At 45.6% G+C, this 25,599-nt stretch overlaps 1 long non-coding RNA gene across 1 annotated transcript in view; it reads left to right on the forward strand.

The window, feature by feature from the left end:
• Positions 1-255: 255 nt before the first annotated feature.
• LOC124802737 overlaps positions 256-25,599 on the forward strand; it is a 63,596-nt gene continuing 38,252 nt past the window's right edge. The window contains exon 1 of the long non-coding RNA XR_007017150.1: positions 256-407. This is a non-coding gene — a long non-coding RNA (uncharacterized LOC124802737). The remainder of the gene's footprint in view (positions 408-25,599) is intronic.

A 25,599-nucleotide genomic window follows, 5' to 3' on the forward strand; every position in this document is an offset into this window, starting at 1 on the left:
CATTTCGCATATGATTGTGAGAAGTATCCCTACAGTAGAAATAAACTTGGTTTGTAGATTTACAGGAGCTAATCTACATTCTTCTACTGAAAACTCGGGAAAAACCATAGCGAATCATGGTCTACAGTCAGCTGAGTGACGAATGCAATTCGCGCGCAGCGCTCTAGCCGAACACAAATCAGCGTCATTTACGTCACCAAAGATACAGTGTTGCCAATTCCGCGACGTGGACAGGCCAGTTAGCATTGTAGCGTCGCCTGCGACATCTGTTGACAGACGGGGAAAACTAGTTTTACGGTTGCCTGTTCCGCCGAAGGACGGTCAATAGAAGTCCCATTCCAAGCGTCACTTTAGTGCTTTCAACTGCCATTGAACAGCTTTAAGCATCGTCGTAACACTTATCACAGGTATGGACTATCTTCTTCATCTCAGAATGGTCAAAAAGTCTGTGTTAGCCGTACCATTATGTATCTGGCTGTCAATTTCCGAGTTTGATTATTCCTGTTACAATTTTTTAAAGTTATATCTACGTGCCTGCCACCGGCAGTGTTCTTAATACTCTACTTTAAGAAACTTACTCTTTATTTGCTGCCGACCGCGGTGGCCACGCGGTTCTAGGCGCTGCAGTCCGGAACCGCGCGACTGCTACGGTCATAGGTTCGAATTCTGCCTCGGGCATGGATGTGTGTGATGTCCTTAGGTTAGTTAGGTTTAAGTAGTTCTAAGTTCTAGGGGACTGATGACCTCAGATGTTAAGTCCCATAGTGCTCAGAGCCATTTGAACCATTTATTTGCTCTTCTGCTCTGGCCCGTCTTTCGCTACTTCGAGTATCAGATTCGCTCAAGGATGCCATTACTGAAGTCCCGGTACATTATCCATTCTATTTTTGATAGGTTTTCCTAGACTTTTTTGTGTTATTTCTTTGCTTCGTACTTCGTATGTCAACTTTTTATTTCGTGATAATTTTTACCATTCTTAATTTCCACTACAACTAACATCCCTGTAATTTCGACGTAGTCTGATGTTCCTCCGTTCCAGAAACTTTCCCCCCACTATTGCTCCTTTTAGTGACAAGATAACTATTTCTGGGCACCTTAGCGTATGTTCAACTAACTTTGCTATCATTTTAATAACTTTTATCGTATACTTAGTTCCTGTTCTAGAATAAATTTATTATCGTTAACTGTATGCCTTAACTTTAGGATCTTGCGTTAATCCTTTTCAATCAGTACTCTTGAAATCTATATCTACACCTTAACAAACTTCCTCCTCAGTTGCATGTAAATATCTGTTCCCAGTGTTGATCATCTATTCAAGAAAAATTTCATATTGTGGAAATCTAGCATCGCAGAAGGCAGAATTCCTTAAATTCTTGTACCCCACTTTCTGTGAAGCAGTGTGCTACTCTATCTACTACTCTTTTTTTTATTATTTTTTTGTATATTTCTCCTTATCCTCAAATTTTAAACCAATTCCAATACTTCTTTTAAATCTTGCTTATTTTCATCTGAAGCTGCTCTACAGACTATACATACTTAAATGGCATTTCCCCGTCTACACTTATATTATTTGAAATTTTCCATCATTTGTTTCTTCCTTTTTCGACAAACAAATTAGAGAACAGTAATTATGCACTTCAACTCTGTCTTAAATTACGTTTAATAACAGACAAATCTTTCTTGCTACTCTATTTCATCAAGTAAGAGAGGACGCCATTTGTCAGTACAAATACTATTTTCAGCACTACAGTACTTTATTATACGTGAAATGATAATTATATCAAGACCCTAAGCTGTCGATACGCGATGATATACACCAACAGGGACAGTTGAAAATGTGTGTCCCGATCGGGACTCGAACCCGGGATCTCCTGCTTATATGGCAGACGTTCTATCCATCTGAGCCACGGAGGGCACAGAGGATAGTGCGACTACAGAGATTTATCCCTTGCACGCTCGCAGTGAGACCCTCATTCCCAACTTAATGTCGACACACCACATTCGTAGTGCTCCTGCCCATTAGTGTGTGGACATTAAGTTGGGAATGTGGGTCTCAAAGGGAGCGTGCAAGGAATAAACCCCTGCAGTCGCACTATTCTCTGTGCCCTCGGTGGCTCAGATGGGTAGAGCGTCTACCATGTAAGCAGGAGATCCCGGGTTCGAGTCCCAGTCGGAGAACACATTTTCAACTGTTCCCGTTGATGTGTATCAACGCCTGTCGACAGCTTAGGGTTTTGATTTAATTATCATTTCATTCTAAGAGAGTTGAATGGTCACAGATGGTATCTGTTCTTTCGGAACATGTCGGAAAGAACAGACACCATCTTTATATATTTATTATGCGTAGTTTTGCTACATATGGTTTCGCTTAATCTTGTGAACCATCTATAAATCGTCAGCAGGGCCGCTGCGAGCTACGCCTGAGATCGGAGCATGATGTGTAATTGGGCCTATCTTTAATACAGCAATCAAATTTTATGTGTAACAATGTAGGGAAGATTGGAAATACACAAAAAATACTAATTCGGATGAAATATACAATAAATATAGCTTCTTATTAAATAGTAAACATACGTTCACAAACGCAATCTATACAGTGGCACTATACATTGCACAACATAATGCCGACGGAATTCGAGAGAACTAACGGTTGTTCATTGCGCAATAAATTGAACCAGAACGCGTGGTAGTATGTACACGTGTATCATCGAGCCATTATTAACGGTACAAGTTCGGTTGCATGTTGGATGGAGTGTTGACCTGTTTTACAGAGCCTTTAAACATTCGAGGAAATTATACAAATCGCCAGATGTCATTCCATAGTATCTAGAAAACAGATGGCCCCGAAGAAATAGCACGAATTTTTCCATCGCAAAGCAGAAGACTTATATATAGGTGCATTAGAGTAAATGTTTCTAATTTTTTGATGTCACCGAGAACATGCACATAAACTTTACTTATCAACAATACACTGTCTGTAAATGCTTCATTTTCTGTACAAAAACCAGTGCCTATCACTCATATTTTAGGTGCTTTTGTTTCAGCTGTTATTTCTGCCATGGAAGTAACAAACTACTGATGTTAGTTTGTAGTTACAGAATATCTTATATGAAATTTGTTCGCTTAGTTTCGGGTGTTAAAATTCATAACATGGTTTTTCTGCGAAAGTGTGGAAACAGGCTTCTTAATTCCAAGACTAATACTAAAATTTAAATTTTGAGCCCCCAGTACGTAACTTTTTCCGAGCACATTACCTGCGTTTATGTTTCTGATTCCCATACACATTGTCAATCAGAAGCAGAATCGATTGCGATAGTTCCATATTTATGAATGTATTTGCAGTTTTTATCATATTTCATTATAACAATTTCGTAGAAAGAAAACTTGTGCGATGTGTCATTGCTAAGATCATGCTTTAAATTTCATACTCATTTTACAATAAAGTCCATCCAGCCCTTTTATTAGAACTCTGCTATATGAAGAAAAATGTATAATTCCATGTCCTCAATTATTTCAGAAAAGTAAAAATAGTTGTTATGATACATCTCGGGTATTTTCTACTACAATCAGAATCATTTGGAATCTAAAACAAAAATGAGTTGTAAACCACGTGTCCACTGCAGCTTTGAAAGAATACACTAATCAGATTAATCATGGATGAATGTGCAAAGGTTAAATAGTAGTATATCGAGAAAGAACACCAGCGCCACAAATCTTTCACGCAAAAAGAGACTAAAAGTGTAGTATAAATAATAGTTTGAAAAGAAGCGACTAAGACAGTTATCAGAAATCAAAGACCACCACAGCTAGTGAACTGGATGATAGCCTCACAGAGACCTGCATGGCAAGAGAGAAAACTGATGTGACTGATGAACTTAAAAGTTTGACTTCAGATGCTACTCAGTAATGAATTATTGTGAAATGTATGAACGCTCAATGTAATTTTGTTTTTTAGATTTATTTAATTTTCTTTCACTTTACTTTGAAAAGAAAGGCTAAGTATTATAACGTTTTGTACTTTGACGGATGTGTGGTGCCAGTAACTCTGTGTACAGGATGGCGGGTATGGGCAGGCGATGGGCGTTGTGGAATAATAGGGTAATTTTTAGAGAAAGGACATTTATTGGCTAAAACATGTTGAAAGGGGATACATAGGCCTAGGGAGGTGAGGGTGAGCCAGAGCTTATAATTTAGCGAACATTGTTCTCGAAGCTACCGAAAGTTGTTCAAAAATGGTTCAAATGGCTCTGAGCACTATGGGACGTAACATCTATGGTCATCAGTCCCCTAGAACTCAGAACTACTTAAACCTAACTAACCTAAGGACAGCACACAACACCCAGCCATCACGAGGCAGAGAAAATCCCTGACCCCGCCGGGAATCGAACCGGGGAACCCGGGCGTGGGAAGCGAGAACGCTACCGCACGACCACGAGATGCGGGCCCGAAAGTTGTTGTCTGCCAAAACTAAGTCCACAGTGCCGCAGCACCGGGAGAAGCGGGAGATGTTCAATGCTACAGGGCGCGCATCCGACTCGCGGGTGAGCAAGAATGCAAGAGAGAGGGCCCGGCGACGGGCGGCCGGGTATATTCGAAGCACCACGCAGCTTCCTCCACCCTGATTGGTCAGGACCGAGCAAACCGTGCGGGCGGCATGGAACTTTCCAGAGCGTTGCCTGCTAAGCGACGCCTGGGGCGGCGTTACCTCGTAAGCACATGAGAGAGGCGCGTGATCAATGTGACCTTCGTCGGTGCTGACTTCCTGTTGCTAGACCGTCGGACGAAAGAATTTACAGGCAGCTAACACTGTCGGCCGTGGCTTGGCCGCAATGGAAAAATGAAGTTACCGTTTGGAGGCTCATATAATAAAGTAAAATCTCCTACTGTCTGGCTCATCCTTTACATTCCTCCCCCTTCCGTGGGAGCGGAGAACGTATGTGAATTCGCTCAATGTAATTATCATTTAAATGTAAACAATTTTAGCTTGCAAAACAAAGTAAACATCACTTGATTAAGAATGGCCCTCACCGAAGACGGCAGGGGTCTTAATCTATGGGAGGGTATAGAGACTCTAAAGACCTCCTAAGGGTCGCAAGGGGACTTACACATGTCGACGATATTGTGTGTATACAAGAATCATCATAAAGCATCAAAACATCATAAAACATCAAAACATCATAAAACATCAAAGCATCATAAAACATCAAAACATCACAAAACATCACAACAAAATTAGAACGGATCATAACATAGGTAAACATGTCAAGTGTTCTTGTTGCTAAGATAAAGTAAAAATGTCTTATTTTTGCTTTTATTTAAATAAGTTGAAAATGTAAACATATCACCACTGATGAGTCACTGCGGGGACGAGTGGCGCGAGGTTGCGTGTTATGTTATCCCCAGCGGGCAGCGGGCAGGCTGCCGGCGGGAATGGGCGTGGCCGTGGCCACGTCCGTGCACTGCAACTCAGCGCAGGGGGGGGGGGGGGTATGAGGGGAGATTCAACGCTCCAAACATATTTAGAAAGGGAGTTATCACTAAGGGAACACTTCACTACACTACACTAGTTTTTCCACATTAGTTGATATCAAAGTTGCACTCTTAAAACTAAAGGAGGGCACATGCCTGACAGGGTTTTCTGCGTAGTTGCTTAGTTTAGTTTGTGGCTGTTTGCCATTCATTTAAGTGTGCCAACAGGCGATCGTAAGAAATTTATCCTTTTTAATGTTGTAGCAAGTCATCAATTGACGATAGGAGGTGATTATTTGATTTATTAGATAAAGCAGGGAATCATGAATAAGCTCCCAGGTATAATAAACGTAATTAAAGGGGCGCGAATACTAAGTGAGTAAGCCGTAGTGGCATGAAAGGTTATTAATGGTGTTCCAACAGGATCCGTTTGCTACAGATCTGCGCGGACGCTACGCCATAGCGGCAGCTGACTGCGAGGCCGAATCTCGGGCTACGTCAGAAAGGCGCGCGGCAGATGGCTTCCAAGGGCAGCGCCGCGTCAGAGCTGCACGCGGCAGCTGAGAAGCGAAGCTGAGGCGGCTAAGTGCGCACGTGCGCGGCGCAGGAAGCATGCGTCAGGCAAAAACAAAAAAAATGCCGTTTGGCTAGGGCCTCCCGTTGGGTACACCGTTCGCCTGGTTCAAGTCTTTCGAGTTGACGCCACTTCGGCGACTTGCGTGTCGATGGGGATGAAATGATGATGAAAGACACACAACACCCAGTCTTCACGAGGCAGAGAAAATTCCTGGCCCCGCCAGGAATCGAACCCGGGACCCCGTGCGCGGGAAGCGAGAACGCTACCGCAAGACCACGAGATGCGGACATGCGTCAGTTGTAAGAGCGAGAGAGAGCGATGAAGCTTACCGACGCTGCTCATTGCGCTGTCTGTATTTTACACTCTCTCCAAAGGGAAATAGATATGCGTAATCGATATGGTTTATTCACCGATGACAAACAAAATAGAAGTGGGATTACGCGTGTCATCACGCTAGACGCGTTGTTACAGTAGGTTCTGTTTAAAATTACATAAACATACATAAATGTAGAAATGAGGCACACAAGTATCATATCAAATTGTTGCAAATGCCATATCAATAACAAACAAAAAAGTTAATTGCCTCCTTGGGCTAACCATCCAAGTGTAATAACATTCACATTTTGAGAAGAATTTTCTCGTAACTCAATATATTTGCTGAACACGATAAATGGAGACTGACCAAGAAAAATGACACCAGTTTGGTGCAAGTTGGGCGTAGATTTTGTCGTTGGATGTCAATGCTGTTGCTAATGAAAGTAGGGAAATAAAACTCGACGAGAATCTAGAGATTTCTGTAGTGGAAACAGAAAGCGTAAGGAATTGAATTAGAAAAGACTAAGTTGAGCGTAATTTCTGAAGGACTTTTCCTTTATGAAGGTATAGTGCACGGCGCATCGTCGACACGACATTATCGCCTACTTAACTGTAAATGACAATTCTGCGACTCCAAGATAGCTGCTACTTACTTCTTCCTAAAACACGAATTCTCTCACTTGAATCAAAACTTTACTGTGCGACAAAATTCACCGTCTTTATCCTCTCAACATCTTGCGACTAACTTTACTGTGCGACCAAATTCGCCGTCTTCATCCTCTCAACATTTTGCAACTAAACTCGCCGTCTCTGTAACTCCATGGTGCTGGCCTCATTGGGCCCAGCTGGTTGCTTAAAACTCCGTCTATCATTGGTTATCTCGCAGTGTCCTGGGACACGTCATACAGTTAAATGCTACTACTTCAGTAGTCGGTATTCCTTCGGAAAATACAACGGCAAAGCAGTGTCAAAGAAGGCTCAAGGTTTTGAACAGAGATTTCCGCTAACTGGCGGTTTAGCTGCGGGCTAGACGCGGTTCGCGTCTGATGTTGCCTGATCAGCTGTCGTCAGAGAGCACGGAACACTGTTCTCGTGAATTCTTCTTCGACATGAAAGATTAAAGAATGGACTATGCCGCGAAATTGAAAAGTGAAGAAACGGCACAGACAGCTAAGGGTCCGCGCGGGAGCCAACCGCGTCACGTAAGGTACGTGCCCTTGCGGGTGTGGTTCTCTTGTTCATCCAACAGACCAGGTATATAGCCAAAACTTGCTCGTTCTGGGGGTGTGATTCACTCTGTTTACGTTATCTATCACGGGGGTAGGCATGTGATATGTCCCTCCAAATAAACATTCAAATACAAATGAAAATAAAGCATGGTTACATCCTAAATTACCCTTCCAAAACAAATTACCTAAGACATCATTATTATTAAACAAATAATTGGCAGTACTCGGGAACTTACTATAGCATACTTTAAATCCTACAAAATTATTATCCTCGTCAATCTAGTAGCACAGTGACACGTGGAAACACTAGGTTGATACAAATACTAAATTACTGGTGCTGGCAGACTCTAGCTAAAACTGTCTAAACATTGGATAATAGCATAAATGAGACATGGACAAAATGAACAATAGTAAAATAATACATCGACTTAAGTAATTGGACACAAGTAATTAGACATAAGTAATTGGCATCTCGTCAGTGATACAAGACATGGCAAAACCGCAACAAAAGCAAAAGTTCAAAATAATATTTCCTTCAAACAAAACTTCCTTATCCTCCAGTTACATTTCGTAGCAAAATGAATGTAAGCATCCCCTGGTATTCCTTTAAGCTCTCGTTTGCATTTCCATACCAAATAATAGTCTTTGGTACTTCTACCCACAACAAAACTGTCATTAAGTAATGGCAATGTTGTGTGTAATGCTGTGGAATAGTGTGATGTCACGTTAATACTTCCTTTAAGAAGATTCTGATGAAAACTGATTTTATGTCTCCTTCAATGGACAGACCAATAATTATTAAACGTGCGATGAACCGTTTCCTGTGTTGATTTGTTTTTGCAAATATTTGTGATTATCAGTCACCCAGTCAATCGTTCAAGGATATGATTGTTGTTCCTTTTGTTAATTCTCTCACCTTTCTGCTTCCATATAATCAATATTGGCGGCTCGACGAAGCTAGTTGCATCTCGGAAGACGTCGATATGAGTTACCCGCCGGTGCTTTGGTTTTTAATAAAATTAGAGTTCATTTGTCATATAAAAAGTGTGTAGGGAGCAAAGTAAGTTCCTGACTATTGAAAATGTGCATAAAGTTATTCATAGGGTTCGTTATACAATGGTTAAAAATTACTGTGTTGAGATTCAGTGCAGCTTGAGGTGCTAAGATGCGACACGCGTCGCGCTCGTGAGATTGTGAGTTGCTGACAGCACAGCTGACAGTACGGCTGCGTCCGGTTTCACTGGCTCGGCGGCATAACTGGCGTCCACGCTGGGTCCGTCCTCCTGCTACGCGTGGAGTTAACCTCTCGGTACAGTCACAAAATTTCCTTCCAGAGTTATCTTATGTTGTTCACGACAGTTATGCATGGAGGATGTTCTTTTCTAAGGGACTCTAATAAATCGCTAGAGGTCACAAAACTATCGGGTTCCAATTATTTTATTTAAACACACTGTTCTTCTAAAATTTAGGTAACTGGCAGCTGTTAGGCTTCCAGATAAACTGTATTTTGCGATGGCATTCCAAACCCAACTCCTTGGCTTACGCGTTTCCCACACAGCGGTCGTTTACAGGACAGATATAGCGGCAAGTGCCGGCTTTCTTGACGCCATATAGATCCGTTTATTAACCGTGGTGGTGATACAACATAGCCGGAGATCGATCTGAAATTCCAACGTTTACTAATCCTGATGGTTTAGACAATGCGTACCAGGAAAATTTCTCTCACGATTCTTGTTCCATACTGAAATTCAAATAGACAATACACATAGATTCCCGTCTTTAGATTAGACTAATAAAATCTGTAGGGCAGTATTAAGCTGGTGATTTTATTTCTATAACTATCACTTTACGTTTGCTGTTTAAGCTGCAACGTACGAATGTACGAAGGTGTAGCGTGGTTGGCGCACGTGGCGTGCAGGGCGAAGGGTGGGTGGAGAGGGGGGCTAGGAGAAAGGTACAGATACTGTACGCGCCGAAGACAGAGGCGGCGGGTGGGGACGTGGGAACTGCAATGGCCGCTCTCTCGGCAGGCCGCTGAGAGGGAACGGAAGGGGGCCGCGTCGCCAGCTGACAGGGAGGGGCGGGACTCGCCGCATGTGAACAGCTGTAGACAGCAGCGGCGGTATTTACGCGACTCCTTCCGTGGTATTTGATATACAGAAATACGTGGTACCAAAAAACTTACCTTGTTGTCTGTTCAACATCGGATCATGAAAACAATAAAATAGCACTTGAGGAAGACTCCTTTTACTTTAGAGTAACCCATTTATTGTTTAACTTGGACATACTTATTCTTGTTATTATCGTTGTGTGATCATTTAGCAAAACATACATGTAATATGGCGTGTTTCAAAGGACAGGTAGACGGCAGCATGTAGTCACTGATCTACTGGCAGTTATGAAGGCGTATTACGATCATGTTAGCTTTAATAGCTGTGTTCGTGCACTATTCCTAAAGCAACAGGTGAAATGTGAATCCATTTATCATGTACAAGAGCAACTGATTCATAATTCAGCGTTTTCTATCGGCAAGTACAACTTTCTCCTTAATTCCATGAATAAGAATATTTGTGTTTCTACTACTCGACTGCTACGATAACATTACTGGAGACGCTAAATGACAGGACATAATGATTACATTACTTCAATCTCTTCCATTAACATGTGACATAAATTCTATTACCAGTTACCAATGGTTGCCAATTCTTATGTCTACTCATAACTAACATGCAAAACTTAATTAAAGGTATAGTAACTACGGTGTTTTCCGTCAATTAATTCTCTTTCTGCATACAGGACTTTTCCAACTGTTTACATACCATCTCAGATCTACCTTCTGGAACGCAAATCGTAGGGGTTTGACCTTAGAGCATATCTACGTTGCTGTCTAGGCGGTTGTATTACCTTCTTTCTTGCTTTTTTGGGTGGAACTACTGGCGTAATAAGACGAGCTTCTCCGGTCGGAATTCCGTGCTGAACCAAATCCGTAGCCGGTAGAAAATGCCTCTCTTCAAACAACCACGAAAATTGCTCTAATACTGGCTGCAACATCCTTTTCTCCTCACTGTTTAAATGACCTAACTTCTCTGCTAACTGACTCCTTAACGTCGACGCGACATATCGCACTTCCCTAACTGAACATTTCTTTCCTCTCCTTCCTTTCTCATCTTTATCTCGCTGCTTCTTAACTCCTCTTATTTCCTCAAAAATTTCCTGTCCACTGGCAACAATAGTACCCTTCGGTATCACAACATCTTCTACACCAAAATTATCTATACTTACTGGTATCGCAAAACCCTTCTGTACCCTTTCCGGACCGAGTGAGGTGGCGCAGTGGTTAGCACACTGGATTCGCATTCGGGAGGACGACGGTTCAATCCCGTCTCCGGCCATCCTGATTTAGGTTTTCCGTGATTTCCCTAAATCGTTTCAGGCAAATGCCGGGATGGTTCCTTTGAAAGGGCGCGGCCGATTTCCTTCCCAATCCTTCCCTAACCCGAGCTTGCGCTCCGTTTCTAATGACCTCGTTGTCGACGGGACGTTAAACACTAACCACCACCACCACCACCACCATCTCCTTTCCGGTCGGCAGATACTTCTCTTTGTATGAACTGACTGACGATCTAAAACATCATTGTGGGTGAGCGGGTCAACCAGAATGTCTGTCCTAGGCTGTTCTTGACTTTTGACATCTACCCAGAGAATCTTTCCACTTCCGCCTTTTATCCTCACAGGGTCAGTGGTTTTTATCGCCCACATCTGCGGTTTTATGGGAGACTGTGAACGGCGCCTTTCACAGCTCCCTCGCGTCTGACGGGGGTGCGCACTGCCAAATCGGTGAATTGCTTCACCGAACTGCACAGTTCGCGTTCGATAATCCACTATCTCCTGATAACGGTGCAGGAAGTTATTCCCTAGTATGATATCAAATTCACCCTTCTTTAGCCTTACTACTTCCATCCTCTGACCGTATTTACCCTCGTCTATTTGCAGATTCACTACACACGAACCTGCAGGGACAATTACTTCCTCTCCAAGGCCACTGATATGGTACCGGGGTGGCTGTAACGCCCTTCGATCATTTTTCTCCACAAACAGTACACTAACTTGAGCACCAGTATCAACTAAAATTCTAACTAATTTGTTCCCGAGTACGCCAACTAGACTAACGTGTTCCACCTCTTTACATTTTTCGGTCCTAACCGGGTGTATCATTTTTGTCGGGGGCGCGGGTGGGTGGCGGAACCTGCCCCCCAAGCGTTTCCCTGATTTGACCCCGCGTTGCGGCGGTGTCCGCGCATCTGATTAGAAAATGGAGACTTTGTGGGGCAAACATTATTAGCATGACCTACTGTCTGGCAAATAGTGCAATACGGCGCGCGACAGCGCATTGCCGTATGGTTGGGCTTCCCACAACGCTGACAAAATACTTCTTTTGCTGGGACCGGTACTGGGTCCGATGGGCGCGGGGCGGCAGCGCAAAAACGCAATACCTCTTCGCGTAGCATTGCCAAACGAACAGCTTTAAACAGAGAAGTGGGGGAGGCTGCTTTGACTTCTCCTCCGATGCGGGGGTCAATACCGCGAACAAATGCATCAATTGCACGCGCTTCGGCTTCTGAGCGCAAAATTCTGTTTTCACTGGTATTTTCGCCTAGCTTATAGGTACGACAAGATACTGCTCGTATGCGGTCTTCGAAGACATCAGAATCCTCATTAGGCTTCTGCCTAAGGGTTGATAATTGATCTCTGTAATATGCGGTACCTCTGGCATCGGAATAACGCGTAGTCAATCCGCGGGCCAATACTTCAAATTCGTGCGTGTCACGCAATTCGTCCACCGTTTCTATAAACATTCGGGCTTCCCCTGTCAGCTTCAGTCTGGCTACATTGACTAATAGATCGTCCGGCCAGGCACACGTGCGACCCACGTCACCAATATTTTGTAAGAACATAGCCACATTTTCGCGGGACTTCCCAGAAAAGGTGGGAAAGAAATCAGCCGCAGGAAAATTGCTTACAGTCGCCATGTTAGCAGATATTGTGGCGTTTGTATTAGAGACAGAATTAGTGTTAGTTGCTTCTGTATGAACATTTGTTACAGGGCCGGAGCTAGCCACAGGTATGAAAGTTCGCGCACTAGCTTCCAGCGTCTGTTTCAAGACGCGGTTTTGATCAAGTAGCTCCTGATTTTGTGCGAATAACTGGCGCATTTGCGCATTTATGGCCTCGAGTGGGTCTTGCGAGGCGGGTGCCTCTGCGGGAGTATCCCGTTCCGTCGCTCGTGTTCCCATCGGCATGTTTACAAATGTATGGGACGCTAGTGACCAGAAAAAAGTAATGATTGTTACAAAAAAAAGGATGGCCACAAAGATTCTCAATCTAGCGGCGGAAGATCGTCGAAGCTATAGTTGTAGGCATCGCGGCGACTTACATGGCGATGGAGGCGGTGCGACGCAGTGGTGGCGGCGACGGCGTGGTGCAGTGGCTGCAGCGGGCGGCGGCGGCGTCCGGGCGGCGGCAAATGTGTTGGCGGCGGACGACGCTGGCTCGGCCGGTCGGCGATGGCGGCAGGCGGCGGCGGATGGCGGATGACGGCGGCCCGGCCGGTCGCGCAGCGCAGCGCAGGCCCCTCGAACTCAGTCAGCGGGCAGCGCGGCGGCGTCCGGCTCACGTGGCGTGAAATGGACGTAACAATTGTTCTCGAAGGACTGTTGTTACATTCGTCTGATTCGTCCCCATGTTACATGCAATTGCACGAGAGCTGATTGAAGGATCCCTCGCCACATGCTGCAAGACAGATTCCTCAAATTGCAGCGTTCTTACCGTGCGACGGCATTCCTGCCCAGGTAATCTGTTAAAAGACCCGGTCTCACACAGATGTTGGTACACAGAAGCAAAGGTCGTATGATGCGGGACACGGCGATTAGGATATTGTTGTTGATAAACCCGCTGTGCAGCTCGTCCATTGTGGTGCGCTACGTAATACACACCAACCATATCACTGTACTCACTCCAGGTGTATCGCTCCATTAGTAAACAGGGACAATACACTGGTGGACAGCAGTTGCCTACAACTGAAGAGCGTAATACGCCCTCTAACAAATAAAGATCGTAATACGGCCTCCACCGGTTTTTAATAATACTCATAGGAAAAAATGACATTAGGGAAAAATATTTGTTTTGATGTCCCCTACAACCTCCCGGAGTTTGTCGGTTTAAATACTTTTCACCCTGTATTGTGAACATGGTGGACAGTGGCAATTTAGCCAAGCCAGCATATATCCAGTAGATCTCTACAAGCATGCATTGGCGTTGACAGGTAGCTGAAAAGATTAATATTTCCTTATCTGTCTTGTGCAGCCACGCCAATGCACTCACAGTGGTGTAGATCAAAGAAATAATTATTGGTGTGTAGGATTAAAACCACAATGCCAGTCTAACATTATTATGCACTGCTCTCCACTGCAGTACACGGTGATGGCAGTAGCCAGACTATAGCTGAAATCAAAAGACAGGCGCTGTGTGTCCAGCAAATAGGCAGACACTCTGTTCGCTAGTAAAAAATTACATCACATCACACCACTTGAGCTCCATTATGTTATTCGTGGGTTCAGCTAAACTGGTGGCTGTCCGACCTTTGCTTAACGTGATTCAGAAGAATGAAGACCTTCAGTTCAGCAACAATAACTTTATTGCGAGCGGGTATCTGACGACGCCCGGCATGCTTGGACTGATCGGAGTTATAAAATTTGCTTCCGGCCTCTACAGAAAGATCCTTAATCCTGGGAAAACTTCCGTAGTTACTGGAGAGGAAACAGTACTCGACCAAACAAGCCAGGAGGCACGGAACTACCATTTCTCAAGAAACAAGGAATAATGATAATAATAAACAGAACGTATATAAAAGCTAGAAAACACAGCGCCTCTAGAGGCTGGGCGCGGAACTACACAGATTTCGTGTACAGTAATTACGACCGCACAGCACTGCACTGACGCACTCGCACACACCACACACACACACACACACACACACACACACACACACACACACACACACACCGGCGAGCTTGAATTAGCGCACGGCAGCGTCACTGCATCAGCCTCCCGGGCGGAAGCGGAGCGTCGGCGTCGAGATACCGCGTCGGAAAGTGCACCCGACGTCCAGAACGGGTCGTCCTCGTCGGAGGGAAAGGAACAGCGTCAGGAGGCGGGTGTTGTGCTGCGTTGGGCGGCGGATGTTGAAGAGCCGGCGCCGGAGATGTGGCGTCAGTGTCTGGAACAGCGGTAGGTGGATGCTTACGACGAGGTGCCGCTAGTGGGGTGTCAGAAAAAACATACGCAGGTTTAACCCGATTCAACGCAACAGTCGTGGTTTTGCCGTTCACTAGGATATCCATCGTGTGGGCACTGCGCCGTAGCACTTCATATGGACCAGAATAAGGAGCTTGTAGAGGCGGTTTAACGCCCTCAGTGCGGAGCATGACGTGACGACACTGTTCCAGGTCCTGGTGCACGAAAGTGGGCGGCTTGCCATGACGTGTGGCTTTCGGAGGGCGAATCTTTGATACATGGTCCCTCAAGCGTCGCAAGAAATCCGGCTGGCCAGTAGCAACTGTCTCTGTGGCATCAGCGTCTACAAAGTCACCAGGAAGGCGCAGTGTTTCTCCATAAACCAGTTCTGCCGCTGACGACCCCAGGTCTGGTTTGAAAGTCGTCCGTAAGCCTAACAAGATCACTGGTAGTGCGGTTGTCCAGGTTTCTTCGTGGCACATCAGCGCGGCCTTCAAACAACGGTGCCAGCGTTCGATCATTCCGTTGCTTGCTGGGTGATGATTTGTGCTCTTATGGTGGGTGTAACCACAGAACTTGGCCAGCTGTGAGAACAGGTCTGATTCAAATTGCCGTCCGCGGTCAGTGGTAATATGTAGTGGGCACCCAAATCTTGCCAACCAAGTCATTGCAAAAGCGGAAGGTAATGTGTCTGCTGTGATATTATCCACCGGCACTGCCTCCGGCCAACGTGTAAAACGGCCGATCATTGTAAACAGATATCTTTGTCCGTTCGAAGGTGGAAGTGGTCCAACTACATCCAAATGAACGTGGGCAAAGAGGACGGTGGTATCAGGAAAATCGCCGATCGGTGCGTGTACATGGCGGTTAATCTTGCAGCGTTGGCACTGAAGACAAGATCGGACCCACTCGCGGCAGTCTTTTTGTATGGCCGGCCACACGAAACGTTGCGATACTAGGCGGAATTTCGGGCTTACCCGTGGATGGCACAATCCATGTACTGTATCAAAGGCTTGTCTTCTAAAAGCCGGCGTCAGAAAGGGACGAGGTCCGGCGCGAGAAACGTCGCAGTATAGCCGTGTATCTTCCCCCGGAACATCAACGAGTTTCAGTTGCAATGCGGAAGCCGTACCTTTAACACATGTAACTACTTCGAACACTTTGGTGCATATCTATCCGTATTCTCCATCGGCAGTTAGCCCAGCAAATATTGCCTCACCAAACTCACATCACTTCTGATCTAACGCATTATTCGACGCAGCACCTACGAATTACTAGCTTTACATTGAGCAAAAAGGATACCCTGGAGCAGGATTACATAGGCACTGGATCAGACTGCAGCTATTTGTTAATAATAAATTACGCTAAGACAATTCATTTCAGACACCAGTAAGGCACTTCACTTAAGTTCAGTTACGTCATTCGAGACAAAGGCTGAAATGTAAGTACCCCCAAAATTGTTTACGTATTTTTTCCAGCATCGCCTTGTCGTCATTATGCTTGCACCAATCACAACGTGCAATTTACACTGGGCAGGCAGAACATTCTCACCACCTACCTACCTTAAAGCTAGTATGTTCACTTTTAGCACAGATAACAGCGGCGACGCGTGTCATGGAAGCAATGAGGCCTTGGTAGGTCGCTGGAGGGAGTTGGCACCACATCTGCACACACACAAGTCACCTAATTTCCAGATATTCCAGAGAGGACGGCAATGAGTTCTGACGGCACTTTCAATTACAGCCCAAGTGTGTGTGATCAGGTTTAGATCTTGGGGGGTTGGTGGGCCAGCACATCTACTGGCACTCGCCACGGTGTTCCTCGAACGACTCCATCACACTCCTGGCCTCGTCACATGGCGCATTATCTTGTGGAAAATGCCACTGTCGTCGGGAAACATGATCACCATGAAGGGCTGTACTTGGTCTGGAACCAGTGTACGATAGTGTTTGGCCTCCATGGTGCCTTGCACGAGTTCCACTGGACCCGAGGATTTCCACGTGAATGTTCCCTGGAGCATAATGAAGTTGCCGCCAGCAGATCGCCATCCCACAGTATACACTACTGACCATCAAAATTGCTACAATAAGAAGAAATGCAGATGGTAAACGGGTATTCATTGGACAAATATATTATGCTAGAACATACATGTCATTATATTTTCACGCAATTTGGGTGCATAGATCCTGAAGAATCAGTACCCAGAACAACCACCTCTGGCCGTAATAATGGCCTTGATACACCTGGGCATTGAGTCAAACAGAGATTGGATGGCGTGTACAGGTACAGCTGACCATGCAGCTTCAACATGATACCACAGTTCATCAAGAGTAGTGACCGGCGTATTGTGACGAGCCAGTTGCTCAGCCACCATTCACCAGACGTTATCAATTGGTGAGAGATCTGGAGCATGTGGTGGCCAGGGCAGCAGTCGAACACACCCCATAGCATCACGCCGGGTGATACGCCAGTATGGTGATGACGAATACACGCTTCCAATGTGCGTTCACCGCGATGTCGCCAGACACGGATTCGACCATCATGATGCTGTAAACAGAACCTGGATTCATCCGAAAAAATGACGTTTTGCCATGCACCAAGGTTCGTCCTTGATTACACCATTTCGCAGGCGCTCCTGTCTGTGATGCAGTGTCAAGGGTAACCGCAGCCATCGTCTCCGAGCTGATAGTCCATGCTGCTGCAAACGTTGTTGAACTGTTCGTGCAGTTGGTTGTTGTCTTGAAAACGACCCCATCTGTTGACTCAGGGATCGAGACGTGGCTGCACGATCCGTTACAGCCATGCCGATAAGATGCCTGTCATCTCGACTGCTAGTGATACGACGTCGTTGGGATCGAGAATGGCGTTCCGTATTACCCTCCTGAGCCCACCGATTCCATATTCTGCTAGCAGTCATTGGATCTCGACCAACGCGAGCAGCAATGTCGCGATACGATAAACCGCAATCGCGATAGGCTGCAATCCGACCTTTATCAAAGTCGGAAACGTGATGGTACGCATTTCTCCTCCTTACACGAGGCATCACAACAACGTTTCACGAAGGAACGCCGGTCAATTGCCGTTTGTGTATGAGAAATCGATTGGAAACGTTCCTCATGTCAGCATGTTGTAGGTGTCGCCACCGGCGCCAACCTTGTGTGAATGCTCTAAAAAGCTAATCATTTGCATATCACAGCGTCTTCTTCCTGTCGGTGAAATTTCGCGTCTGTAGCACGTCATCTTCGTGGTGTAGCAATTTTAATGGCCAGTAGTGTATGCGCCAAGCAGCTGTTCTGATGAATTCGCGCCCTTTCATCGGCATGTTGAAGAAAGTATCGCAATTCATCTTACCATTGAATACTCTGCCGCTGTGCCGACGTCGAATGCCGATGGTTATGTGCCAATTTCGTTCATAGTTGCCGATGTCGTGGTGCTAACATTCGCACATGCATGGGTTGTCAGCTGCGGAGGCAATCGTTTATTGTAAATGGTGCACTGTATATTCGGACACACTCGTACTCCGCCCAGCATGAAAGTCTGGTGTTAGGTCTGCCACAGTCCGCCGCTTGTCCTGTTTTACCATTTCACCAGTCTTCCCAGCCTACGACAGGGGGTGGCCACGCAAGCCCACGATGTCTGGATGTGGTTTCAGCCCTGTTTCACGCCTTGAACACACAACAAGTCACTCAGTTTCCGAAATGTTCTCGCCGAATCTCTGGCCCATCACAATGTTAACTTGATTAAAACTCAGATAGATTGCGCGCCTTCACCACTGTTCGCACGGACAGCAAGCTCCCTGGAATTAGATGCGCCGTGCGTGTGTGAATAGCAGTGATTCCTCGCCGGTTGACGTTGCTTTTGCCTGGATGGGTTTATATCGATAGTAGGTCGGAGGTAATTTGTTCTGGCTGGTCAATTTATCATTATTCTAACAAGAAATGCACCGACGAACAAGAAGCACAGCGTCAAAAACAACACACACTTCCCTCGCTTTCCTTGGATGATACGTCACAGGAGGGGTTGCGAAGCAACTCAAATCGCTTGATACGGGCAAGTCTTCAGGTCCAGATTGTATACCGATTAGGTTCCTTTCAGATTACGCTGATACAATAGCTCCCTAATTAGCAATCATATACAACCGCTCGCTCACCGGTAGATCTGTACCTACAGATTGGAAAATTGCGCAGGTCGCACCAGCGTTTAAGAAGGGTAGTAGTAGTAATCCATCGAACTACAGACCTATATCATTGACGTCGGTTTGCAGTAGGGTTTTGGAGCATATACTGTATTCAAACATTATGAATCACCTTGAAGGAATAATCTATTGATACGCAATCAGCATGGTTTCAGAAAACATCGTTCTTGTGCAACGCACGAAGTAATGGCCACTATCGACAGGGGATCTCAAGTTGATTCCGTGTTTCTAGATATCCGGAAAGCTTTTGACACCGTTCCTCACAAGCGACTTCTAATCAAACTGCAGGCCTATGGGGTATCGTCTCAGTTCTGCGACTGGATTCGTGATTTCCTGTCAGGAAGGTCGCAATTCGTAGTAATAGACGGCAAATCATCGAGTAAAACTGAAGTGATATCAGGTGTTCCCCAGGGAACCGTCCTGGGACCTCTGCTGTTCCTGATCTATATAAATGACCTGGGTGACAATCTGAGCAGTTCCGTTAGGTTGTTCGCAGATGATGCTGTAATTTACCGTCTAGTAAGGTCATCCGAAGACCAGACCAGTTGCAAAGCGATTTAGAAAAGATTCCTGTATGGTGTGGCAGGTGGCAGTTGACGCTAAATAACGATAAGTGTGAGGTGATTCACACGAGTTCCAAAAGAAATCCGTTGGAATTCGATTACTCGATAAATAGTACAATTCTCAAGGCTGTCAATTCAATTAAGTACCTGGGTGTTAAAATTACGAACAACTTCAGTTGGAATGACCACATAGATAATATTGTGAGGAAGGCGAGCCAAAGGTTGCGTTGCATTGGCAGGACACGTAGAAGATGCAACAAGTCCACTAAAGAGACAGCTTACACTACAACCGTTCGTCCTCTGTTAGAATATTGCTGCGCGGTGTGGGATCCTTACCAGGTGGGATTGACGGAGGACATCGAAAGGGTGCAAAAAAGGGCAGCTCGTTTTGTATTATCACGTAATAGGGGAGAGAGTGTGGCACATATGATACGTGAGTTGGGATGGAAGTCATAAAGCAAAGAGGTTTTTCGTCGCGGCGAGATCTATTTACGAAATTTCAGGCACCAACTTTCTCTTCCGAATCCGAAAATATTTTGTTGAGCCCAACCTACATAGGTAGGAATGATCATCAAAATAAAATAAGAGAAATCAGAGCTCGAACAGAAAGGTTTAGGTGTTCGTTTTTCCCGCGCGCTGTTCGGGAGTGGAATGGTAGAGAGATAGTACGATTGTGGTTCGATGAACCCTCTGCCAAGCACTTAAATGTGAATTAGAGAGTGATCATGTAGATGTAGATGTAGAGGACATCACGCTTGAGGCCACAGCCTCCCTCTGCCCGCACAGCTCTGGCTGTCGCATCGTAGCTGGCCTGTGTTCACCACTATGTACCCCCCACCCCAGCCATAGTACAGATACTTAGAAAATTTTGTGAGGCGAGGTTGTCAGCGAGTTATCTGAGCAAAGACTGGTGCTGCTACAGCCTCCAACCAGAAGCACAGCATCACAAAACAATACACAGAAAAACGTTACCAGTCATGTCGAGCTCTTTGCTCCAGCCAGCGTCACATCGCAGCACGCTCGCGTGCTCGACTGTAGCTGTACGCACTCCGCTACGTCTCCCACACCATAGTGTAGGACAGGAAACTCATTTTATTTGAACAAAATGTGCGTGTTTTGCAGTCCCCAGTGACCAGTCGACGATCTGCCTGCAGAAAGAGAGAGAACTGACGCTAATGGCTGGCTCGAGCCAAAGTTCTCTCACACAGACATGAGTCACCCGCATGTCAGGAGCCAGGTGATAAGCACGTCGGAAATCTGCCACCCCGTCTAAGAACAGCAGCGAGCAGTGGACTCACTATTACAATCAATTACCTCGAGCAAAATGAAGCGTTAATAACGTATTAGCGCCGTTAGTGCATTACTGAATGCGAATCTGAATCCAGAATATGCTTTACGTATCCAACATTAGGTCGCCTCATAGTCTTACATCTAGTTCGTTTCGCTCACCCTGATCCCTCGTATGATCGCTGTGCCAGATACACGAAGGCGGTGACATAATGTAATCACAGTCCACGTTGAACATATTCTCTCTCTCTCTCTCTCTCTCTCTCTCTCTGTATTGCGTCTCGTTTGCTTTCCCACAACAAATACCTCTGAGCACTATGGGACTTAATATCTGAGCTCATCAGTCCCCTAGACCTTAGAACTACTTAAACCTAACTAACCTAAGGACATCACACACATGCATGTCCGAGGCAGGATTCGAACCTACGACCGTAGCGGTCACGCGATTCCAGACTAAAGCGACTGGAACCGCTCGGCCACAACGGCCGGCTTTTCCGTTACATCCGATTATGACCATCGTTATTAACGTAACTTCGAGTGATCTACAGAATTTCAAAGACACAAGCTGCTCACTACAGTGTTTGTTATGAAAATTTATCTGTGGATTAATAATAATACGTACCATCACATACACTCTGTGATCAAAAGTATCCGGACACCCCCCAAAAACATACGTTTTCCATATTAGGTGCATTTTGCCGCTCCCTACTGCCAGGTACTCCATATCAGCGGCCTCAGTAGTCATTATACATCGTGAGAGAGCAGAACGGGGCGCTCCGCGGAACTCTGGACTCACGGACTTCGAACGTGGCCAGGTGATTGGGTGTCACTTGTGTCATTCGTCTGTACGTGATGTTCCCACACTCCTAAACATCCCTAGGTCCACTGTTTCCGATGTGATAGTGTAGTGGAAACTTGAAGGAACACGTACAGCACAGAAGCGTAGAGGCCGACCTCGTCCCATGACTGACGGAGACCGCCGACAGTTGAAGAGGGCCGTAATGTGTAATAGGCAAACATCTATCCAGACCATCACACAGGAATTCCAAATTGCATCAGGATCCACTACAGTTACGCGGGAGGTGAGAAAACTTGGATTTTATGGTCGAGCGGCTGCTCATAACCCCACATCATGCCGGTAAATGCCAAACGACGCCTCGCTTGTTGTAAGGATCGTAAACATTGTACGATTAAACAGTGTATTAACGTTGTCTGGAGTGACGAATCACGGTACACAGTGTGGCGATCCGACGACAGAGTGTGGGTATGACGAATGCACGATGAATATCATCTTCCAGCGTGTGTTGTACCAACAGTAAAATTCGGAGGTGGTGCTGTTATGGTGTGGTCGTGTTTTTCATGGAGGGGGCCTGCACCCCTTGTTGTTTTGCGTGGCATTATCAAGCATAGGCCTACATTGATGTTTTAAGCACCTTCTTGCTTCCCACTGCTGAAGAGCACTTCGGGGATGGCGATTGCATCTTTCAACACGATCGAGCACCTGTTCATAATGCATGCCCTGTGACCGAGTGGTTACACAACAGTAACATCGCTGCAATTGACTGGCTTGCACAGAGTCCTGACCTGAATCCTATAGAAAACCTTTGGTATGTTTTGGAACGCCGACTTCGTGCCAGACCTCACCGACTGACATCGATATCTCTCCTCAGTACTCCGTGAAGATTGGGCTGCCATTCTTCAAGAAACCCAAGTCATTTTCAGTAAGGTGTCCGGATACTTTCGATCACATAGTGTATGTATGTATCGGTTTACTATTAACGTACAACAACACGATATTTACGCAAATGATCCAAGCAATATTATTTATGAGTTTGCGCCTATGATATATGTGACTCGTAAATGCAATCCTGCAAGAACACTAATTGTGGTCGAGTTCCGCCAGGCGGAAAAGAAACACATATAGCTACCGGAGTATTAAGCAAATGGTTGCCTAACAGCTTACAGCCCCTTATAATTTGGTATCTGGGAACAAATTGGACTATGTAAATGTATTAGACTCCGCCAAGCAGTATTTACAACGTATGGAACAGATGCTGCTCTTTGGTAACTCGCTAGAGTGCCACCATATTAGTTCTTTAGAGTATTAAAGGACAGAGCTACAATGAAATCTGTTCTCTGTGATGAAGTATCGACACGGATTCCTCCTCCTCCAAAGCGCTAAACATCCGTCAGCTATTAGGGAGCGGAAGGAAGAAGGTAAACAAGACCAACAGACGACCGCTTCGGTTTGCGATTTTTAGTGGACAGGGTTGTTCCTAATATTGGCAAGATAAATTACATCGAGAATGTGCGAGGTGCCGGGGCTATCAGTGTATTTAAACTAAATTCTTCTCGAATCTTCATATGGAAATGATGCTCTAAGCCCCCCCTTATTCTAACTCCGACTTTTGCTGTTGCACATGGATTAAGAAGAAACGCGAACTAACTGTAATCGACCCTGCAAGTGGAGTAGAAAAGAGTTTGGCACCTGCAATAATTTAATTGGATAGAAATTAATTAGATGAAAGAAAGTTTTATTAACGTAGTGAGAAATGAAAGGGTTGCTCTACCGATTAACAGAATGAAAGTTCTGTCCAAAATAACAATTTGATTTAGTATGACTAAACTCAAAATAATAAACAAAACACATGAAACATTTACAATACATCAAATTGGCTACTCAATTAAATGCTGTGAGAGTGAAGTTGTCCATAAACTAGATTGTGACATTTATGACCAAGTGGTATGTGGAGCCAATTCCTTGCAACTTAAATCTTAAGAGAAAACCCAGCTAACCCAACATTAATTGGTGCTACAGTAGTGATAACTCAGACAACAGAACAGGCGCACTCTCCTGAGCTCTGATTATCACCTAGCAACATTCCCTGATTTTCCGGTGCTGCGGGCGTACATTACCAAGCTGTCTTCTTAACTGCAAGGACATGATCTGGCATACCGGAGGCGATGGCTGGTTGCTTCGACGTCCCATCGTGGTGATGATAATGTCGTGAGTATAGCCCGAAACAAATTCTCCTGGTCTGGTTGTTCCTAGCAGCACAAATACGCCTCTGAGGGAGATGAAGAAGGCTCCCTACACAATCACTGACGGTACAGTGAGTGATTTTAACAAGAGAAGTCACACAGTAACTCCAGTACAGTCAACTTTAGCCAAAACTGCTCAAGACGGACAACATAGGCCGCTTGTACACAGAACGCTCAATTGCCAACTGTACTCGGACAGTTACGTTGAAGTCGAAACTTCAGCAACTTCGTCAAACAGTTACAATTAAATGAAAGTATATTAGACAGCCAACAGAAGGCAGGCTGTCCAGAGCAGCGAGAGCTCAGTCTTGTAACCTACTCCGACCTAAAGCCGAGAGCCGACTCTCTCAAGAGCACCCGTACAAGCCGAACACAGAACATTCCCACCCCCACGACAGTGGCCGTGGTTAAACGTTCCAATCAGCAACTCGAAAACCGGCGGAAAATTCCCCTCTATTGCCGGAGCACTACTATTCCACCAATGGAGATACTTGGCGCCAATTTCTTCGCCGATTTTGCTACGTCACGGAGCTATCTCCTGAGCAAACCAATCACAGTTATGATTTTGCAGAAAACGCGGGAATTTGCCCACCAAGACTGCCTGGGAACACAAGTCATTCCCACGTCATTCCCACATCTCGCTGGTAGCCCGTCAGAAAGCGTTTTCACTGAGTTTCTACGAAGTAACGGAATCTCTAGCCCAACCGCTCCGTCAGGCCCCTGTGGGGCGTGTCGCCCCCGCTTTTATGACAATGTCGGCGTCTGGAAAGCATCCACTTGACCCCTCACAGCCGTCGGCTTAACCGTTTCAAGATCAGCAGACCCCGCCTGTCACCAGACCACCCGGATGACGGGAGACGCTGCGTGGGAACTCCACATGTGAAGGAATAGCAACTTTTCACCGCATGCAATTAGAGACGAAAATCAAATTACTCAGATTAAGACAGAAATATGAGAGGCGGCTCATGCCAACTCTCAAGTGGTGCACTCCCTAACATAAAGAAGAATTTAAAAGTGCCGACACACATTACAGATACGTTTTGTGATAACACTGCGCTTCTTCAAAAATCTATGCTCGAGTGGACTGTGAGTAGCGATTGGATATGGACGGTCACTAACGTTAAAGAAGGAGATACGTGGGTCGTTTAACTGATATTTATGTTGTAATTTCTCCAAGTGGGTCCCTGCGAGACGTGGAGTCAAGGCAAAGCTACCGTTTCTCCTCTATTAGAAAGGCAATGTGTTAGCACGAGGAATATACGGTAATACTGACAAGGAAGCATTGGAAATGGTTTCCGAGAAATGCGTATCGCTTGGTCCCCGGTTCGTGGGTGACCCATGTCTCTGGGAAAGAACTTTGGCTCGAGGCAGCCTCTAGCGTCAGTCCTCTCTCTTTCTGCAGGCAGATCGCAGACTGGTCACTGAGGACGGCAAAAAACACGTATTTTGTTTTATTTCCCATACTACGGTGCGGGAGACATAGCGGTGTGTCTCGAGCTGCAGCTGAGCACGCGGGCGGGCTGCTATACGGCGCTGGGTGGAGCAGAGGATCCGACGTGACGGGTAATGTTTTTCTGTGGCCGATGATCCCGGGAGGACGAAGCCAGAGCGTATTACCAGTTCGATTTT

The sequence above is a fragment of the Schistocerca piceifrons genome, chromosome 6 (assembly GCF_021461385.2).
Source record: "Schistocerca piceifrons isolate TAMUIC-IGC-003096 chromosome 6, iqSchPice1.1, whole genome shotgun sequence".
Lineage (NCBI taxonomy): Eukaryota > Metazoa > Arthropoda > Insecta > Orthoptera > Acrididae > Schistocerca > Schistocerca piceifrons.